At 41.3% G+C, this 19,444-nt stretch overlaps 1 protein-coding gene across 9 annotated transcripts in view; it reads left to right on the top strand.

Moving 5' to 3' along the window:
- The first annotated feature begins 3,477 nt into the window (after positions 1–3,477).
- DICER1 (dicer 1, ribonuclease III) overlaps positions 3,478–19,444 on the top strand; it is a 71,025-nt gene continuing 55,058 nt past the window's right edge. For 2 of the 9 annotated variants that reach the window (XM_007987725.3, XM_037984457.2), the window contains exons 1-2: positions 3,484–3,791; positions 18,915–18,980. The gene's annotated coding sequence lies outside the window, so the exon portion shown is untranslated. Of the gene's footprint in view, positions 3,792–14,920; positions 14,940–15,491; positions 16,750–18,914; positions 18,981–19,444 lie in introns of those variants that run through there. The other 7 variants (XM_007987727.3, XM_073011291.1, XM_073011293.1 and 4 more) reach the window with 6 other exon arrangements.

Below are 19,444 nucleotides of genomic sequence, written 5' to 3'. Positions count from 1 at the left end.
TTATCTCTGTACTTGTAACTCCCTTCTCCAACAGGGAGAAATCTGGCTCCCATTACCCTCAATATAGTTTTTCTTTGTATAGTTCTCCTGTGTGTAATCAGCTGTCTGGCCTTGCAGGGCTGCTGCCCCACCTTCCTTGTTTGGGCTTGGACTCCCCACTGAGCTGACAGCCCAGTCCAATATGGGAGTGGCTATTTTCTCCCATGTAGATGGAAAAGCAGATAGAACAAGTTAGTAGAGATACACAGAAAACAATCACAGAGGAGGGGCACAGAGAGTATCTTTTGGGTTCCTGGAAGCTTTCCAATGACTGGTTCTAGTTTTTGCTAAGATGTGGCTGTATTCCTATTCTTGGCTTTTGTGGGAAGCATCTACATCATTATGATAAATTCTCCCTTTTTGGTTGCACTAGTTCAGGTTGGTTTCTGTTACTTGCAAACAGAGAGTCTTAAAGGTATATTTAAATCCTGGCTTGTTCTACAAAAAATAAACCAAATTGTGGAAATAATCAGGGCTAAGGGAAAATAAAAATTAGCCCATAGAAAATGCATACCACATGGTACTATACTGTTGCTTAACATGGGCTGAAATATTGGCTCTAAGATTTCTAGTGATCCAAATAAAGTGTGAAACAATATCCCTTACAAGATTTTATGTCTCTGGACTTAAAACAAACCAGCAAGTGAAGCATGAATAGACCATTAGAACGGATGCAGAGTCCAGAAGTGAACTGCTCAATAAATGACTGTGTAGCCCACCTGGACAAAAAAATTAATTTGGATCCATACCTCACCCTATATATTAAATCAATTCCAAATGGATCAACATTTAATTCCAAAAGACTTAGAGTCTAAATGTCCATCAATAGAGAATTAGTAAATTATGGTATGGATATACCTGCAATAATATATTAAGGGGGTTGAAAAAAACAGCAAGGAGCTCTGTATGTATTACTATAAACATGTCCTCTGGATACATTAAGTGAAAAACACAAGGTGGAGTAAATATGTACGGCATGCTGGCATTTTCTCAACAAGGAACACAAAGAGTATGTCTTGGCTTGTATACACATAAACATTTTGAAGAATGGGCAGGAAACAGTAGTCACCTATTTGTGACACTAGGACAGGTGTGAGGGAGGCCTTTTTCCACTGTGTATCTTTTAGAGGCTTTCTGATAAATGAACAATATGGATGTACTACTTATTTTAAAAATAAAAACTGAAATTGATAAAAATCAGATAAACCGGCCGGGCACGGTGGCTCATGCCTGTAATCTCAGCACTCTAGGAGGCCGAGGCAGGTCAGGAGTTTGAGACCAGCCTAGCCAACATGGTGAAACCCCATCTCTACTGAAAATACAAAAATTATTCAGGTGTGGGGGCGCACGCCTGTAACCCAGCTACTCGGGAGGCTGAGGCAGAAGAATCGCTTAAAACCGGGAGACAGAGGTGGCAGTGAGCCGAGATTGCGCCACTGCCCTCCAGCCTGGGCGACAAGAGCGAAACTCTGCCTCAAAAAAAAATAAAAAATAAAAATAAAAAGTCAAAAGTTAGGTAAACCTGCTGATGGAGCAAGCAGCCTGGCTAGTCTTGACAGATTGCGAGAGGACAACCAGAGGGGCTGAAGTTGTACCAGCCCACAAATTTCCACTGCCAGTAGAGGCCAGTGCCTACCCCCACACTGAGATGCTGTCCTTCTCATAAAGAATTATCTCCAGAAAGCCTTATATGTATGACTGGAGACTTAAAGGTATGACATGCTCACAGTGCTTGACATTTAAGAAACTATTTTTTTAATACATAGGTCTGCCAGGAGCATCCTACTTCCTAATTTTGCCCATGAATATGCTATCTTCAAGTGAAACTTTAAGCCAATTCATAGTAAATATATTATCAAAATTTTAGCACAGTAGTGATTGAGCACACCAGCCTCAAAGCCAGACTACCTGGGTTCAAATCTCAGTTGTTCACTTACTGGCTACTTACTTGCTGGAAGTCATTCCACTTCTTCATCTGTTAAAATAGGAAGCAGGCCGGGTACGGTGGCTCACGCCCCTAATCCCAAGTACTTCGGGAGGCCAAGGCAGACCGATCACGAGGTCAAGAGATCCAGACCATCCTGGCCAACATGGTGAAACCCCGTCTCTACTAAAAATAACAAAAATTAGCTGGGTGTGGTGACAGGCCCCTGTAATACTAGCTACTCAGGAGCCTTACGCAGGAGAATCACTTGAACCTGGGAGGCGGAGATTGCAGTGAGCCCATTGCAGTGAGCCTAGGTCCTGCCACTGCACTCCAGCCTGGCGACAGAGCGAGACTCCGTCTCAAAAGAGAGAAAAAAAAAAAAAAGGAAGCAGTTTCAGCACCTATCTCACAATGTGCACACAGTTAAAGCACCTACCTTACAGGGTGCACGTAAGAATCACAGGCATGCAAGCCCTAGATCAGCCTGCCCAATGGCAATATAATGCAGGCCACAGATGACATTTAAAATTCTGTAGGACCCACACTAAAAAATAAATAAATAAAACTGATATTTTTATATATTTTGATATATTGATCTCAATATATCAAAAAACGTTTATCACTTCAACATGTAACAATTTTTTGAACATTATTTGGTAAAGAACGCATACACCTCGATTCGGACTAGCCATACTTTAAGCGCTCAGGAGCCATGCGGGGCTGGTGGCCCCAAACTGAACAGTACAGCCCAGGCAGCAACGGCGCAGAGTAGGTTCCGCTCACGCCCATGGGCTGAAAGAAACACGGTTGCAGTTGCTGTAAGCACACCTCACCTGGAGCAAACTGGCCTATCAGGGAGTCCACTGAACAGATGTCTACATTTGGGGATAAATTAAGACAATGTTCTTTAAGCCAGTCACTTATGTAACTCCCACCGATATTTTAACTCCTAGCTACGAGATGTGGTGGGTGGTTCCGACCTATGCAAATGATCAGTGTACATACAGAGGGCCACCGTCTATTTCTCATTATCTGGGGATCCCAGTTGGGGTGGGGGGCGGAAGTGGGTGTTTGTTATTTCCCCAAATGCGAAGGCCCCTGCACCACTAACGCGGGGAAACGCAGGCGAGTGGGAAGGTACTTTAAAAAGGGGAGGGAGGTGCTCAGAGAGAAGCTAGGCTCTCTGGGGAACAATTACGGCCACGTTACTGTCTGTGGGTGCCAGAAGGGGCAACAATGGAGGCAGTCGAATTCCGAGAGCTCAGACAGTCAGCCAAACTTAGCCGGCCTCGGCGCGCGAGTTCCCGAGGGCCCCAAAGACTGCCGGCCACTAGGGTCCAGTCTCGGCACTGGGCCGCAAACGCCGCCTCGGCCTCGGCGCGCGCACCCGCTGTCTCCCTGCTCCTGAGTGGCTGGGGGGCCGGGATTAACCTTTCACCGCCGGGCCCTGTCCAATCACAGGCTCGCTCTCATGCCGCCACAGGGCGAGCGGAGCGTGGGGGCGCGGAGAGGCGGCGCGGGCGCCAGTGGGATTCTCCAAGCGGCTGTGCGCCGTTGCCGCGGGCCGTGCGCAGGCTGCGGGCCAGCCGGGCGCTGCGCAGTCTCCGCAGGGGCCGGCGGGAGGGGTCGAGGCGGAGGCGCGGCGCAGGCTGCTGCAGGCCCAGGTGAATGGAGTAACCTGACAGCGGGGACGAGGCGACGGCGAGCGCGAGGAAATGGCGGCGGGGGCGGCGGCGCCGGGCGGCTCCGGGAGGCCTGGGCTGTGACGCGCGCGCCGGAGCGGGGTCCGATGGTTCTCGAAGGCCCGCGGCGCCCCGTGCTGCAGGTGAGGCGGGCTCCCGCGGAGCAGCTTTGTGTCCGGGGCCGGGAGCGGCTAGCCCAGCCGCGCTCCCGCCTCCGCGCCGAGGCCCGCATGCCGGCCATGGGCCCGGACCGCGCGTCCGGGCCTGGCGGGTGCTGGTGGAGGGCGCGGCCTCGCTTGCCTCGTCGTCCCGCGCAGCGCGGCCTGTGGACCCGGCGTCTGCCCGCCTCGGCTCCGCTCCTGGGCCCGGACCCCGGCGCCTCACTGCAAGGCAGCCCTGGGAGACTCTCCCGACCTCCGTGGCGTGGTGGGGGACGCCGGCGCCTGCCCACTTCCCGGCCTGGCGAGGCCAGGGGGTTCTTGACAGGTCCCGTCACGCGCGCGAAAGTGGCGCAGGAACAGCGGAGGTGGAGACGCGCGCTCTGCCAGCCGGAGCACCCCGGGGTCCTCCTGTGATGAGGCCGCTGCTCCGCGCTCGGAGGGGACGAAGTCGGGCTCTAGGTCCCTGCCGGGAGGGTCCTGTGTGATTACTGTCAGGGGACCAGATCGGGGCCCCGGGGGGCGGGCGGGGCCGAGGCCATTCTTTTTCCTCTCCCCTCAGATGTTTTTGTGCCAAAATGCCCAGACCCTGCGGAGGAGCCTTTCTTCAGGGTTTTTGATTTTGGGGAAATCAGAGTATGTTTTAAGTTAGCACATCAGATTTATGTAGATTGTCCAGAAAAGCTGAGTCGCCCTGATGGCTCTGCCTGGAGGTCAGAGCTAGCAAACCACTGAGTGTGTCCTTAGAATCCTGAAGATCTGCGGAAACGTGGAGATGAGTGGAGGGTCCTTGGTGTGTAGTGTTCACTCAGTGCTTTTGTGGAGACAGTTGTGGTTAAAGGGACACGTTACTGGTCTACACGATAAGTAAGTGTTCTTAGGACTTTCAGATTTTAAAAACATTCATCTGATGAACGAGGATCACTTGGACGTCTATGCTTCTGTCTTCAAATATTCTGAATCTTTACAATCCTGATTGTCAGGTGTCTTCGTGGTGCTTGTTTTGAGTCAGTGGAAAAGGACTCAGGTTAGGAGTTAAGTAACTCGGAAAATATTGTTAAAAATGCGCTTTTAAAACAGGTTAGCTATATTGAAAATGTATTGGTGTAAGCGTTAAGTTTTCTAAATAAAAATATACATCCTCACCAAAAAACTCAGTTTACTAAAAGATGGGTTCGGGATAAGCCAGGTCCTAAAGAATAGTAATTTTCGATATTATTGATATCTTTGGGAATTAAGTTCTGGAATAGCCAGTTTATTTTGCAAAGTCTACTTTAAAGCTACCTGTGGCCCGTGTGTATTATATGTAATATGTGCTATATACATTCAAAACTTCATTTTAGGGCATATTCCATAAAACTCAATAGATTAAAAAAACAAAAAACTAAAGATTACTTTTAACATGGTCACTGTAAACATTGATCATGGTAACATATGTTTATAGATTTACTCATGGCACCAAAATGCTGTTTTAAGAAAAGAACAGTTAGTCCATTTTTATGTGGGGAGAAAAGACATTTTCCTACAATCCTTTTTAGTGAGGGCCTGCTTTACTTTTTGTGCTTCCATCTCATGTTTGAAGGGTGAGCCCTGACTGCTGTGTTTTGCGGGTGGCTCAGTGTGTAAGTTGGGTAACAGGGTTGTTTTGCTATTATTGAGCTTTCTTGTCTTGGTTTTAGAAGCCATTTTCTTTTGATGTGGCTCATGATTCTTATTTGACAGTGATTTTGTGGTGTCACATAGTGGGTCGTACAGTACTTGTAGTGCTACTTTCTGTAGAGGGTGACTTGTGGCGTTGCCATGTTTTATTCTCTACCACTATCTGACATGTGAGGAGCTTGTTTCATTTGAGAAGGTAGGTATTTCGTAGACATTCTCTCACTTGCGACCCTACCTTGTCGTGGTCACATTTCCACTTGCTCATGGCAAAGGAGATAAGGGAAACATGTTATTGAGTGCTTCCTTGTTATGTGCCAAGATGTTTCAGGTTCTCCATACGTTCTCTTCTAATCCTTACTGTGACCCTGCGATCAACTCAATATTGCCCTTGTTTTACAGGCAAGGAAACTAAGAGTCCCTGATTATTACTCCAAGTTAGGAATTTCGAAGTGGCAGAGCCGAGCTCGAATCCTGGTTTGGTTTCAGAATCTTTGCAGGCATGCTCTTTGTATTGCATTACTGTTCCGAGTGGATTTCAGGGCTGCGTCGCGTGTAGTGACTCCTCAGTTAAGACTTGCGGAATGAATGAAGCTGTGTCTAGCCTTAAATGTTCAGGTGAATGAATGGTTATTTGAATATTTCAGATAGTTGTTCTTTTTTTTATTTGGCATGGTAAAATATACGTAACATAGCGTTGAACCATTTTAAGTGTACAGCTAGCTGGCATACAGTACATTCACATTGTTTTTAGTCATTACCAGCATCCATCTCCATACTTTCTCATCTTTCCCAACTCAAATTGTGCTCATTAACACTAACTCCTCTTTCCATCCTACCTTCAATGCCAGGGAACTACCATTCTATGTCCTGTCTCTGACTACTCGAGAAACCTCAAATAAGTGGAATCATACAGTATTTGTTCTTTTGTGTGTGGCTTTTTTCACCCAGCATAGTGTCTCCACGGCTCATCTGTGATGATTTAGATGTCAGAATTCCCTTCCTTGGAAAAGCTGAATGGTATTTCATTTTATGAATATACTGCATCTTGTTTATCCAGTCATCTGTCCATGGCCACCTGGGTGGCTTCCATCTTTTGGCTACTGTGAGTAATGGTGCTGTGAACATAGGTATACAAATAATTCATTGGAGTTCATGCTTTCCCTTCTTTTAGACATAACCTCAAAGTGGTCACATTGTTTCTTGATCATCAAAACACTAGACTAGACTCAGAATTTATTGCAGTATTAGTTTTCTCAGGGTTCCTCCAAACTGATAATTTCCTACAAACAACGTCTCTCTGTCAGTAAAATCTGTAATCTCTCTGAAGCCCAGGATTTACTCCTTTTTATGATCTTAGTTTCTATCATAGTGTCTGGCAAGTAGCTATTCAAAAAACTGATCAAACGTGGAATGATGTGCTGTATTGAATGCCAGAGGAAGATATTGGTGAGATCTTTAATTTGTATAAAGAGAAAGTTGGAGCCAAGTGACTTGTTTTGTTTACCGTTTGCTGTGCTTTTTGGACATTCAAGAGCTTAGTTCATCCCAAAAGCCCAATGTATGTATTATACTAGCTCTTATTCCCAGGTTTCTTTGCAGTTTACCGCTTGCCAAACGACTGTAGTCTTCTGGGGCAGCATTATTTTCTTAGTGCTCCACCTCCTTAGCCTGTGGGGATTGGGCCTTTTGATTTTTTGATGGCTAGTTTTCAGTTCTTCCAAATTTCTGCTAAGACTCTAGTATTAGTACATTTATTTAATAGTTTATGATGTCTATTTTGAGAAAGGATTTGAAATGGTCTTATAATAGGAAAGTATTAGAGTACTATGAAAATGGTAAAGGTTAGTAGTATAGTATGTAGAGCAGACAATCAGATGAATGATTGGGGCAAGGAAAGGTGAGTGCCTGCATGTAACTCACGTTGATTAATGAAAGGAAGCATACCAATTAGGAGAAGCAGATTTTTCTCTTGTATGAAGAGTAATCAGTCTTTTGAATTATTACATTAAATAGCATTAGCAATATATGGAGAAAATGTTTTACATTTTACAAATGATAGAGAAACATTTTTTCACATGCCATTTTAGAGAAACTGGATAAAAGCCTCAGGCATAATAGAAAAGCTTTAATGATATAGGTGTCCACTGTTCCAGTGGTTTGATTCATTAATTTCTTTCAGGTGGTATCCCTCGAATATCAGTTGTCTCATTCAGGCTGTTGACAGATGCTGAATAACAATCCATTCAGGAATAAGCTCTCTGGACAACATGGGCAGTGAGGGTTTTCCAAGTAGGAATTCTCACCCAGTCTTTTTTTTTTTTTTTTTTTTTTTGAGACGGGGTCTCGCTGCATTGCCTAGGCTGGAGTGCAGTGGCGTGATCTCAGCTCACTGCAAGCTCCGCCTTCTGGGTTCATGCCATTCTCCTGCCTCAGCCTCCGGAGTAGCTGGGACTACAGGTGCCCGCCACCATTCCTGGCTAATTTTTTGTGTTTTTGGTAGAGATGGGGTTTCACCGTGTTTAGCCAGGGTGGTCTTGATCTCCTGACCTCGTGATCTGCCGGTCTTGGTGCCCAAAAGTGCTGGGATTACAGGCGTGAGCCACCGCACCTGGCCCTTTCACCCAGTTTTTAGGAACATGTGTTGATCTAAAAAGTAAGACTGCTTGTATTGTGGTGTATACTTGATGAATTCATACAGAAAGAAAAACATTATTTTTGAGATGTAGCTGGTGAAATTGACATTTTCAGTTACATAATAAAGCCTTTGTTAAAATAATTCTGAGTACAAAATGGCTTTCTCATCTAAAATTGTCAGTGAATTGTTGGTACTCCTTTAACACGCAGTGACCGCAATATACACTTTAAATAAGTGACTGAGAAGATGCCACAAAACATTGTCTGAGGATGTCAGCAAGACTGTTACTAGAAGTAAGACGTGACAGGCTTAAGTTTGGCCTTAGAGTTTTTTTTTTTTTTTTTTTGAGGCTTATAATAGCATTACATGTTCTTGACTGTGTTAAGGTTTATAGAATAGTAAGGATTAGATTCTTCATGCATATTCATTACCAGACATGGAGCTTGGCATATAGGAGACACTTGGATTTGTTAAGTGAATAAGTTAATTTATAATACTTTTTGAAATATTTAGAAGCTAACACAGTTTTGTGGAGAATATTGCTTGCATATTAAGGCTTTTAAAAAGATTATTACTGTTACGTTTTTGGACAAATCATGCTGCTTGGTCCTTTTTGCTTTGTGAGGTACGTATGATTGTGTGCACAGAAACGTTGCAGACTGAGGGAAGTGTTAAGAATCATAGGAGAAAATAGCTGTCAAAATTGGGAGTTTTACTGTATTGCAGACTTTCTCCTTGTTGGCGCAGACTACCTCTGTTGTGCTTGTTCTTTCTTTGACAGCTCAATGTATGCAATAAAGCAGGGATTTTAACAACACATTTGAACAATTCTTGAGGATTAGAAAATGAGGTCAGTTAACCAGTTCAGAATTTAAAAAAAAACAAACCGTACTTAGATAACTTGAATAATGAGAGAAGACTAATAGTTTAAAAACTGATCTTTGACATGATGTAGGAAGGTCCTTTGATTAAGAAGTTAGATAAATGACCCCGTTTGAAGGGAAAAAGAGAGGTAGTAGTCATATTTAGTCCTCTGAGATATTTCGAGATTGCAGGATTTCTGTCTTTCCTCTTTTGGTAACATCCTGGGAGGTGAGATTAACATGATGAACACACAGCCTGTCCTCCTTTTATGCATCCTGCTGCCCAGCCATCGCTGTCAGTTGCTCTGATTCATGGTATTTTAAGCTCTTTCCACTTTGCAAAGTTTAATATTAGTGTTTTATCATAACTTTGTAGGGATACTTAAGAGCAAGTGTTTGGTGTCAGAGGGACGAGGGTTCAAATCCTGATTCTTCAACTTTATAACCAAAGAGCACTGGGCATATGGCACATCTCTGAGTCTCAGCTTCCTTGTCTATAAACTGTCATAGTAGTGTTTGCCTCTTGAGGTTTTGAGGAAAAAAAAGGAGTTTGTTAAACTCTCATGATACACAACTAGCATTTGATAAAATTTAGGTGATATTTTTCTTTTAAGTGTGTGTATTAGAGAAAATTTTAACATGCAGTAGTCTTAATGTGATTAGATTATATTGTGAGCCCCCAAATTATTAATATTGAAATGTGTGGTCTAGTAATACAATGGAGGATGAAGGAAAAGAGGGCTTGAGAACAATATTTTACAGACAAGTTTTCGAGGAGGATTGTCTATACTGGTTGAGCTATCTTAGTTGGTCTCTGTAGTAGTGATACCAAATGTAATAGTGCCTTAAATGTCTCTAACTTTCCATAAATAATACATTCTTCATCTGCTATGCATGAATTAACACATCATCTTTGAAACCATACTTCAATTCAGCGTATAAAGCCAAGTGTTTTGTAAAAGAAACCTCAGGTTAGATTTTATGTTTCCTTATGATTAGATTCAGGTTTTGGCACTGGGCACAGTGACTCACTCCTGTAATCTCAGCACTTTGGGAGGCCAAGGCAGGAGGATCTCTAGAACCTAGGAGTTTGAGGTAGCAGTGAGCTATGATTGTGCCACTGCACTCCAGTCTGGGCAACAGAGCGAGAGTCTGGGCAACAGAGCGAGACTCTGTTCCCCTCTTTCCCTCAGCAAAAATAGATTCAAGTTTTGTACTTTTAGTAGGAAAACTACATGAGGTAGGTCTTGTCAGTTTGTCCCAATATTGGTGATCTTAGCTTTGTCACTTGGATTAAAGGGGTATCTATCAGGTTTTTCCACTGATAAAAATACCAATTTTCATTTGTAATTAGTAGGTAATCTGCAGAAAAGCTTTCAGACTATGTAAATATTCTTTAGCAACTTTCACCTAATGGTTTTAGCATCCATTAATGATTATTGCTTCAATTACTAATGCGATGGTTAAAAATGGTGACTTTTCTGTCTTTCCTTCTACATTTATTAGTTGACATTCAATAGAGTTTCACCGGAATTTTAAACCTAACAAAATACAATTTCTTTTTTTGTTGTTGTTGAGGCTGAGTCTTGCTCTGTCTCTCAGGCTGGAGTGCAGTGGCGTGATTGCACCTTACTGCAACCTCTGGCTCCTGGGTTCGAGCGATTCTCCTGCATCAGCCTCCTGAGTAGCTGGGACTACAGGTGCAAGCCACTACACCGGCTAATTTTTATATATTTTTTAGTAGAGACGGGATTTCATCATGTTGGCTAGGCTGATCTCGAACTCCTGACCTCAAGTGATTCAGCTGTCTCGGCCTCCCAAAGTGCCAGGATTACAGGCATGAGCCACTGTGCCCAGCCTACAAAATACAGTTTCTAAAATGAGAAACTAAAGTTGAGAAATAATATCTTGAGTTTTTGGGTTTTCCCAGTTAACACCTGTAACTTTAAAAACTTTAAAATTATTTCTGAAACATCTTTAAGGTTAGAGTCAGATTAGTGTGCGTTAATATGGAAGAGAATTTTATAGTGGTTGGAAGTGACCTAAGAAAACTAGGATGGGTATAGTCAGATAAAATCAAAATTATCATTGTACTAACTGGTACCTCTCTAGATTTGATAGTTTCTAGTTAGCCTTGAATTACTCTTTTGGGCTTGGGTGCCAAGGTCGAGGATATTAAGCTTGTTAAAATAATTTGGGTTGTTTAAAGTCTTTTAACTATAGAAAGTATCTAATTTGAGTGTTATATTTGACTTATAAAAAGCTGCTTTAATTCAATAGTTGTTAAGGTTAGATCAATAAAGCTTATTCTCAACTTTGAATTAATGAAAAATTATTCATGGATACTTTCCTACATTCCAAACTATCTAGTCATTACAAATTTATAATAAGATGAAAATCAAACAAATCATAAACTATGTAATAGGAATGTAAGTATAGTATGAGATTATCTTTCAAAGATCTTAATACTCTTGAGAGAAATGGCAATAACAGCTGATACATGGGGCAGTAATATAATTAAGCCCATGATGATTTGGGTGGTATAGATAGCCCACATGTGCTAAATGAGAGGGGAGGAAACTGAAGTGATAGAGGTTTTTAGGGAAAGTTGAGGGATGGGGTTCGTGAGAGGTGGCGAACTCTGTTGGTACACATTTGTTTTGGTGTTACAGGAAAGGCAGATAACATGAAATGTTGCACAGAAGCTATGATGATGTACTGTGTCACACTCTTGCCTGGATCTTTTAATATGTTTGCTTTTCTGTCTCAATAAACATCCATCTTAACTCTTATGTTCATTTTGTCTCTGGATTGACCTCCCTTTAGTATTTAAGTATTCACGTTACGTATCTTAAAACAGCTTGACATAGAGAAAATTGTGGCTCCTTTTTCCCAATGGATGCTCTTTCTTGGTGTAAAGGCAGAGGATAGTCATGAATTGAATAAAATTCTAGCACTCGTTGCACAGCTTTAAGAGTAAAGTATGTGCCCGTAGTCCCAGCTACTCAGGAAGCTGAGATGGCAGGATCACTTGAGCCCAGGAGTTCGAGGCTGTAATGTTCTATGATGGTGCCTGTGAACAGCCACGGCTCTCCAGCCTGGGCAACAGAGTGAGACCCTGTCTCTAAAAAAAAAAAAAAAGTAAAGTACAGAAACTTGGAATCAAGTATCAATCTTAAAACTCACCTTGAAAACTAGTGATGTGTTAAGTATTTATGTCTCTTGAAACAAAACTGTAGGGCAAATGTCATTATAGGTAACTGGAGGGGAGGAGTGTGTATCTGCTGTTTTGATGTGTTGAAATGTCATCTTTCTGAGAAGTACTCCAAGCAGCAAGCCGACCTTTGGTTTACAGCCTAGAGACGCTTCTTATATGGAGTTCTTTGATGGGTGGAATTTGTTAAGATGGTATTTGACCTGTGTTCAGCTTCATTTTTGGACAAATCTAATTTTAGGCATGATTATGTTGAAATTTAAACATAATATATTTATGTTACAGATTTAGAGAAACCCAGAAGTTTATTTGGTTCAGATAGAGTAATGCATGAAAAGAAAGCTAATGAATTTGTGGTTTAAGTTATAGATACTACGATACTGTAAGATATATATTTCGTCTGTCCTCTACCCTGTTCTTAGGCATACAAGGCCTGAAATCTTCAGAATCTCCAAAGTGATGTCTTTTTGTATGCTAATGTTTGACCTGTGGCTGGTAGCTCCTGGTAGCTTCAAAATCTCAGGGGCTGGTTACTGGAAAGACTAAGGCATGATTAGAGGTTTGGACTCAGACCCACCCTCCAACTTCTGGTGGAGAAGAGGGGTTGAAGGTTAATCATGCTCAGGTAATGAGTCTCCATAAAAACCCTAAAGGACAGAGTTTGGAGAGCTTCTGGAGAGTTGAACACATGGAGGTTCCTGGAGGGCAGTTTGCTCTGGGAGGGCTTGGAAGCTCTATACCCCTTCATCATACCTCACCCTGTGCGTGTCTTCATCTGGATCTTTGTAATATCCTTTACCTAATTAATAATTTATTTTTATTGAGATGGAGTCTCGCTGTGTTGACCAGGCTGGTCTCGAACTCCTGGCCTCAAGCGATTCTCCCATCTTAGGCTTCCAAAGTGCTGGGATTACAAGCGTGTGCCGCTGCACCCAGCCTGTAATATCCTTTATAATAAACTGGTAAACATAAGTAAGTTTTTCCCCTAGGACTGTGAGCTGGTCTAGCAAGTTAAATCCTAGGAGGGCATTGTGGGAACCCCAGTTAATTGATTGGTCGGGAGCACTGGCAAAAAATGATCTGAGATTTGCAATTGACATGGAAGGGTGGGGGAAGTCTTGAGGACTGGAGCCCTCAACCTGTGGGATCTGATGCTGTCTCCAGGTAGATAATGTTGGAATTCAGTTATTAGTAGAAGACACCCAGCTGGTGTCTGCTGCAGAATTGATTGCTTGCTTGTTGTTGGGGAGAAACCCCACACATATGGTCGCAGAAATTTTATGTGTTGTGTGAGAACAGAGGAAAAATAGTTGGTGTGTGTTTTTTCCCACTCAGATACTCAGGTAAATGTTACCACATTTTGTGCCTTAATGGGGGAGATTTTTACTTCATTCATTCATTCATTCATTCATTCTTGAGACAGGGTCTTACTCTGGAGTGCAGTGGTGTGATCATGGCTCACTGCAGCCTCCCCGGCTCAGGCGATTCCCCCACCTCAGCCTCCTGAGTAGTTGAGACTACAGGCAGACACCACCACACCTGGCTAATTTTTATATTTTTAGTAGAGATGGGGTTTTGCTATGTTTCCCAGGCTAGTCTCAGAATTCCTGGGCTCCAGTTATTTGCCCACTTTGGCCTCCCAAAGTACTGGGTTTATGGGTGTGAACCACTGCACACGGCTGGGAGGATGTTTTCATTACCTAAAACAGAATTGTGTATCTCTAGCTTATCATCACACAAATCATCCACAGTTTGAAAGTGTGTTTTCCAGTTCCCAATTCTGCATGTTCAAATTGTAGGAAATTTAAAATGCTGAAAAGTTTAAAGGAAAAAATAAATTACTCATCCAAGTAATTCATCATTAATTTTTGGGTAAACTAACTTTCTCTCGCCTCTCCTTCCTGTCTTCCTTTTCTTTCTTATCCTCCCTCACTCCCTCCCTTTTTCCTTTCCTTTAGTTTTTAACTAAGACATAATCATAGTCTTACTGTAAGTAAAAATGTTCTGCTTTTTCATTTAAAGCCATTGACACAGGATTTTTCTCAGTCACTTTACCAGCCAGAGACCTTTGGCCGGTGACACCCCCGTCCAGGCCTTGCTTGGCCACGCTACCCTCCCACTTGGCCTGCCTGGGCCACACCTGGCTTGCGCCCTGGCTCAGCTAGTGGCTGGGCCAGTCATGCCCCAGCCTACCTGTGTTACAGCTCATACCCACGTTCGGTGGTTCCTGAGTTCTTGTCCTGCATCCAGGAAGAATGAGGATATGCTGACAACTGAAGGGTGAAGAAGGCAGACATAAATTTTATTGAGCAATGAAACAGTTCTCAGCAGAAAGGGGACGTGGGGGTGGTTCTCCACCCGAAGTTGTGTAGTTTCTCCCCCAGTGTGGCTGGGTCCTGGGCTTTTACAGTCTCAGAATAGGGGAGTGCGTGCTGATTGGTTTGTGAGTATGCAAAAAAAGTTAAATGCACCACTTGAAGGTGGGCATGACAGTGTAAAAAAACCAATTAGGGATATGTAGGTGTATGTAAGATAGGTGAAGGGTGAAGGATCAGTCAGAGGAAAGTGTGCCAAATGGGAAGACAGGTTCTCAATCTGGTCTCTGGATTTATCTGAGACTTGTAGTTCTCTTGAAAAACAAACAAAAAATATTGTGTGTCTTGACCTTCAGGCTTTAAACTGTCTTTTATTTGAAGGTGAGAGTTCACCGGGGACTCACCGCTGTCTGCCTAGGCATTTGTCTGCCTGCTGCTGCTCTCACTGTAAGCATTTTTGTTCATTATAAACGTACCATTTTAAATGGCTGAATTGAATTTCACCATGTAAGATGAACCAGGGTTTACCAAACCATTCCCTCATTCTTGTTAGACACATAGATTGGTGGTGGGGAGTGTTTCTTAGCTCTTACAAATGGTAATGATGAAGGGAGCATTTCTATATGAAGTTTTTTTTTTTATGTGGTAATGACTAGGTTAATGGGCAGCGAATTTTAAGAATGACAGAAATGTAAAGTTCATACTCATAGTGTTAGGGTAAACAAAAAAATTACTTTTTAAAAAGACAAATGACAATTAAAAGTAAAAATATAAATAATTCTCTGTGTTTTGTATTTAAATATATAAAGATACCAGTGTTTAAATTCTTGAAATTATTATTCATTTTTTTCTCTTTATTCTCTTAGTCCTTGGTTTGACCTTAATCTTTTCATAGTCTATATTCACTAAATAGTAGTTGATAAATCCTTGAAATACTTGTTTTATATACTGCGGATATGTTGGATATTTTCTTTTGATTTCTTTTTTATATTTTCAAAACATCCACGATTGTTACTATTTCTTGTTTCTCTGTGGGACATTTTATTGCCTGAGAAACAATTCAGTGAAATGATGTTTTCGGTGATGTCTGTCCGGCCAGTAAATAGCACACGGTATTTTTTTTGTTTTTCAAGAGAACTAGTGAATACAAAATGTTTAAATTTACTTTACTTTATATACCATATTTTGTGATTTAATTGTGTTGATTTTCATCTTAATATAAATTCATAATGGCTAGCTTGTTTGGAATGTAGGGGAGGAAAACTTTTCCTCCACCCACTTAGGCTCTATTGCTGGGATCTGTGAATTAAACTAACAAAAGACATTAACAGGAGAAGAGGTCTATAGCTTGTATTGATGTTAAGATTTTTGTGTGCACAGGGGCTCAAAGAAAAGAAGTAAAATCCCAAAGAAACACTTAGATTTAGAGGCTCATGTACCGTCTTAACAAAGAGTGATAAATGGTGAAAGGACAAAGGAGGGGAAGTTTGGATTTCTAGGGTTGGTAAACTGTGGGAAGGTGATTAGACGGTGTACGGAGGAAACCAGTGGTCGAAAAGGGTTATTTATTAAGGTTTGTTTATGCAGATTCATCTTGGTGCCATCTCTCTGTGCTGTGGTGAGGATTGTTCTTGTTTTCTTCCTGGTGTAGAAGAAGGGGGAGTTTATGCCTTACTTTTAAGTAGAAAGAGGGAAGGTGTAGAACTTTTCCTGAATCTGTTGGTTCTTAATTGCCTTCAGCTCAAAATAATCAGTATACCAAAGTGGCAGAGTTGGGGCATCTCCTGATCCCCCCTATTCAGGAGTTTGTGGTTTTTCAGGTTAATCTGGCTATAAATTCTGTATAAAATCTTCTGTGCATTATATGAGAATGCATTTTCTATGCCAAATCTTAGGGTTAATGAAACACTTTAGGTTTTCCTTAAGAGTTTCATAAAATTTTGAGAGTTTAATAATTATGCTTTAAAAAATGGATTCTAGGTAGAGGTACTTGGATTTTGTATGTTCCAAGCATTTTATTTTCTCTCTGCCAAGTTTAAGATATTGTGTAATCCTCGTAATGGTCAGGTGTTTCTGTTTTACAGGCAAGGAAACAATGTTAGTGAGGTAGTGGAGTCTGGATTTAAACCTTGGTATTCTGACACTGAACTGCTTGCTGGCATTAAGATAATTCTTAAAAGAAAGATATGTACAAAGGAAAAAAAAAAGAGGCTGCTTCCTGTATCCCCAGTTGCCTTACTCAGTGCCTCCTGCATAGGTGGGTATGCATGAGAACGGAGTGATAGTGTACAGATGTCACTGAAAACTCAGAATCAGTGTTTTGCGGCAAATATGTATATTGAATACACGTTTATATGTATATGTAAGTATATATACAAATATAATATAAATGTGAATATTAGTATTAAGAGGCAAGAGCATCAGTTTGCTCATTAAGTTAGCTAAAAACATCTGAGACTTTTTCTCTTCTGCAACTTAGAAAAGGGAAGTAGGTAGGAGTTGTTTTCAGACAACTTGGATTCTATGTGTGGATTCATTTTCAGTGTGGCTGTTCGCCCACTTTCATTTTCATTTTTAAAAATTCCTCCAGGTAGTTGGGCAACATATTTTAGGGCTTCTCCAGTATTTAAGTTCTAAGAAATGGAATTGTATTATTTGGTATGAATACTATTTGAGAACTAGGCTATATTTAAAAAATAAAAAAGCTGGCCAGGCATGGTGACTCACAATCCCAGCACTTTGTGAGGCCGAGGCATGCAGATCACGAGGTCAGGAGATCGAGACCATTCTAGCTAACATGGTGAAACCCCGTCTCTACTAAAAATACAAAAAATTAGGTGGGCATGGTGGCGGGCGCCTCTAAGTCCCAGCTACTTGCGAGGCTGAGGCAGGAGAATGGTGTGAACCCAGGAGGTGGAGCTTGCAGTGAGCAGAGATTGCACCACTGCACTCCAGCCTGGTTGACAAAGTGAGACTCTGTCTCAAAAAAAATGAATAAATAAATAAATAAAAATAAAATAAAAAATAAAAAAATTAAAATGCTAATGTTAGGGAAATACAATTAAAACCAAAATCTCCCAACCCAGAATATTGCTCCACAAAGGTAGAAAAGAAAGAAAATAATGTTATTATCGAATGAACATTAAATCAGACTGCTGTGCACATCACAGGCAGTCACTAAAGGGATGGCAAAGACAGAAAGAAATCTTGCTGTTTTATATAACTAAATGGTTACAATCCATTACATCCATATTTTCAAGATAAAATTGCTAATTTTTTTCACATTTTTATGACTAGAGGTAGGTTTTACACTTTGGAGTCAGGTGACAAATTAGGCCCATCTCCTCCTAGGAAACCAGGAGATTGAGTGTTATTTCCCTTGGTGATTACATTTCAGAGATGGCTTTCAGGTCCTTAGGAAGCAGCCAAGTTAAAAGACTGGAGACTTAAATGTATATACATTGAAAGGGAGGGAGAAATAAATTCTGGAAAAGAAAAGGGGAAAGGGACCTCCTCCCTTTCCTTTGAATTACCAGTATAAAATAAGTTGTTATTGTACTTGACATTCTACCTTTCTGATGTATGTATGGAATTGTCAATGGAAATAACTTGAATAACTTAGCAATAATTTTGTAATAGTTGAGTTACATTGAATTTTAAAGGATTATCAACTTAGTAATTTGATTATGGCATTTCTAGGAATGAGGTGAGTCTGAATTGGAAATCATCTCTAGAGGGTGACACAGGAGGACATGTTGGTGTGCATGGTGTTTGCATCCTGCTAGGTGGCGGTATAGAATGAAATTAAAAATTAAATGAAGTCTGAGGTAGCCTTAGAAAACAGAACCTTGGCTGGTTGCAGTGGCTCACACCTGTAATCTGCAGTGTTCAGTACAGCATGTTACTGTATTGAGTACTGTAGGCAGTTGTAACACAGTGGTATTTGGGTAATCTTATGGTACTACAGCACTTTGGGAGGCCGAGGTGGGAGGATCACTTGAGCCCAGGAGTTTGAGACCAACCTCGGAAACATGGGGTACCTAGCTCTACAAAATAGAAGAAGAAAAATGAAAACACAAGCACTGACATATTGGGAGGTAGGAAGATAAACTCATGTACAGCATGATACTGATTTATCATAGTGTTTAAGTATTTTTAAAGCCAAGTATTACTGAGGGAAAAGGTAATTTAATGCCAAGAGTTCTCTCTTCTATCTAATTGAATTGTACTAACAAGTTTTTTTTCCTGGCTGTATTAAAACATAATATCCCAATTTTAAAGGGCAGTTCTTTTAGACATGCATTGTCTTGTTGCCCAATAGATAAAGAATTTTATGAGAGATCTTAAAAAGTAGAACATTTCTTAAAGTTGGTTCTAAAAAATGAGTTGTCTCTTCTAAAATTTCTCTCTGATTGTTTTTAGGTTACCTAGGGTATGAATTAATACAGACTTGGAAACTCTGAAAGAACTTAGAATCAGCATTTTGAGGTAAATATGTATATGCTAAAGTAGTGATAAGGTTGCCCCAGTGGGCTTTGTTGACTTCTTAGCAAAACAAATTTGTGTATGAAATGAGAAATTTAACCTCCATGAGAATGTCTTTCAGAGGACTGGAAGTAGTAAAAAGAGGCCGCTGCCGATTTGTTTTTCCTGAGCTTATGGTAGTGGAGGCATTGCAGAAGGCTCAGACCTGAGAACAAACCGAGTCTGGTGTCAAATCTAACAAAATCAGTATTTGTTGATCAAATTAAACTTTTTATATCTACATTTTATGCCTTCTAGTTTTCGATTTATGTCTTTTAGAGAGCCACCCCAAATTTAAATTTCTGCCCAACATTAACATTCTTAACAATGTTCTTGAATTCTTTTATTCATAAATGAATTCTATAAAAATGTATAGTGTAGATGTAACTGCTCTTCGAGTTTATATTTTTAATCTCGTTTTGGGAAAT

Source organism: Chlorocebus sabaeus, chromosome 24 (assembly GCF_047675955.1).
Source record: "Chlorocebus sabaeus isolate Y175 chromosome 24, mChlSab1.0.hap1, whole genome shotgun sequence".
In the NCBI taxonomy this organism is placed as follows: Eukaryota; Metazoa; Chordata; class Mammalia; order Primates; family Cercopithecidae; genus Chlorocebus; species Chlorocebus sabaeus.
The sequence above is the reverse complement of the archived record's forward strand: the minus strand, read 5'-3'. Positions and strand labels throughout refer to the sequence as shown.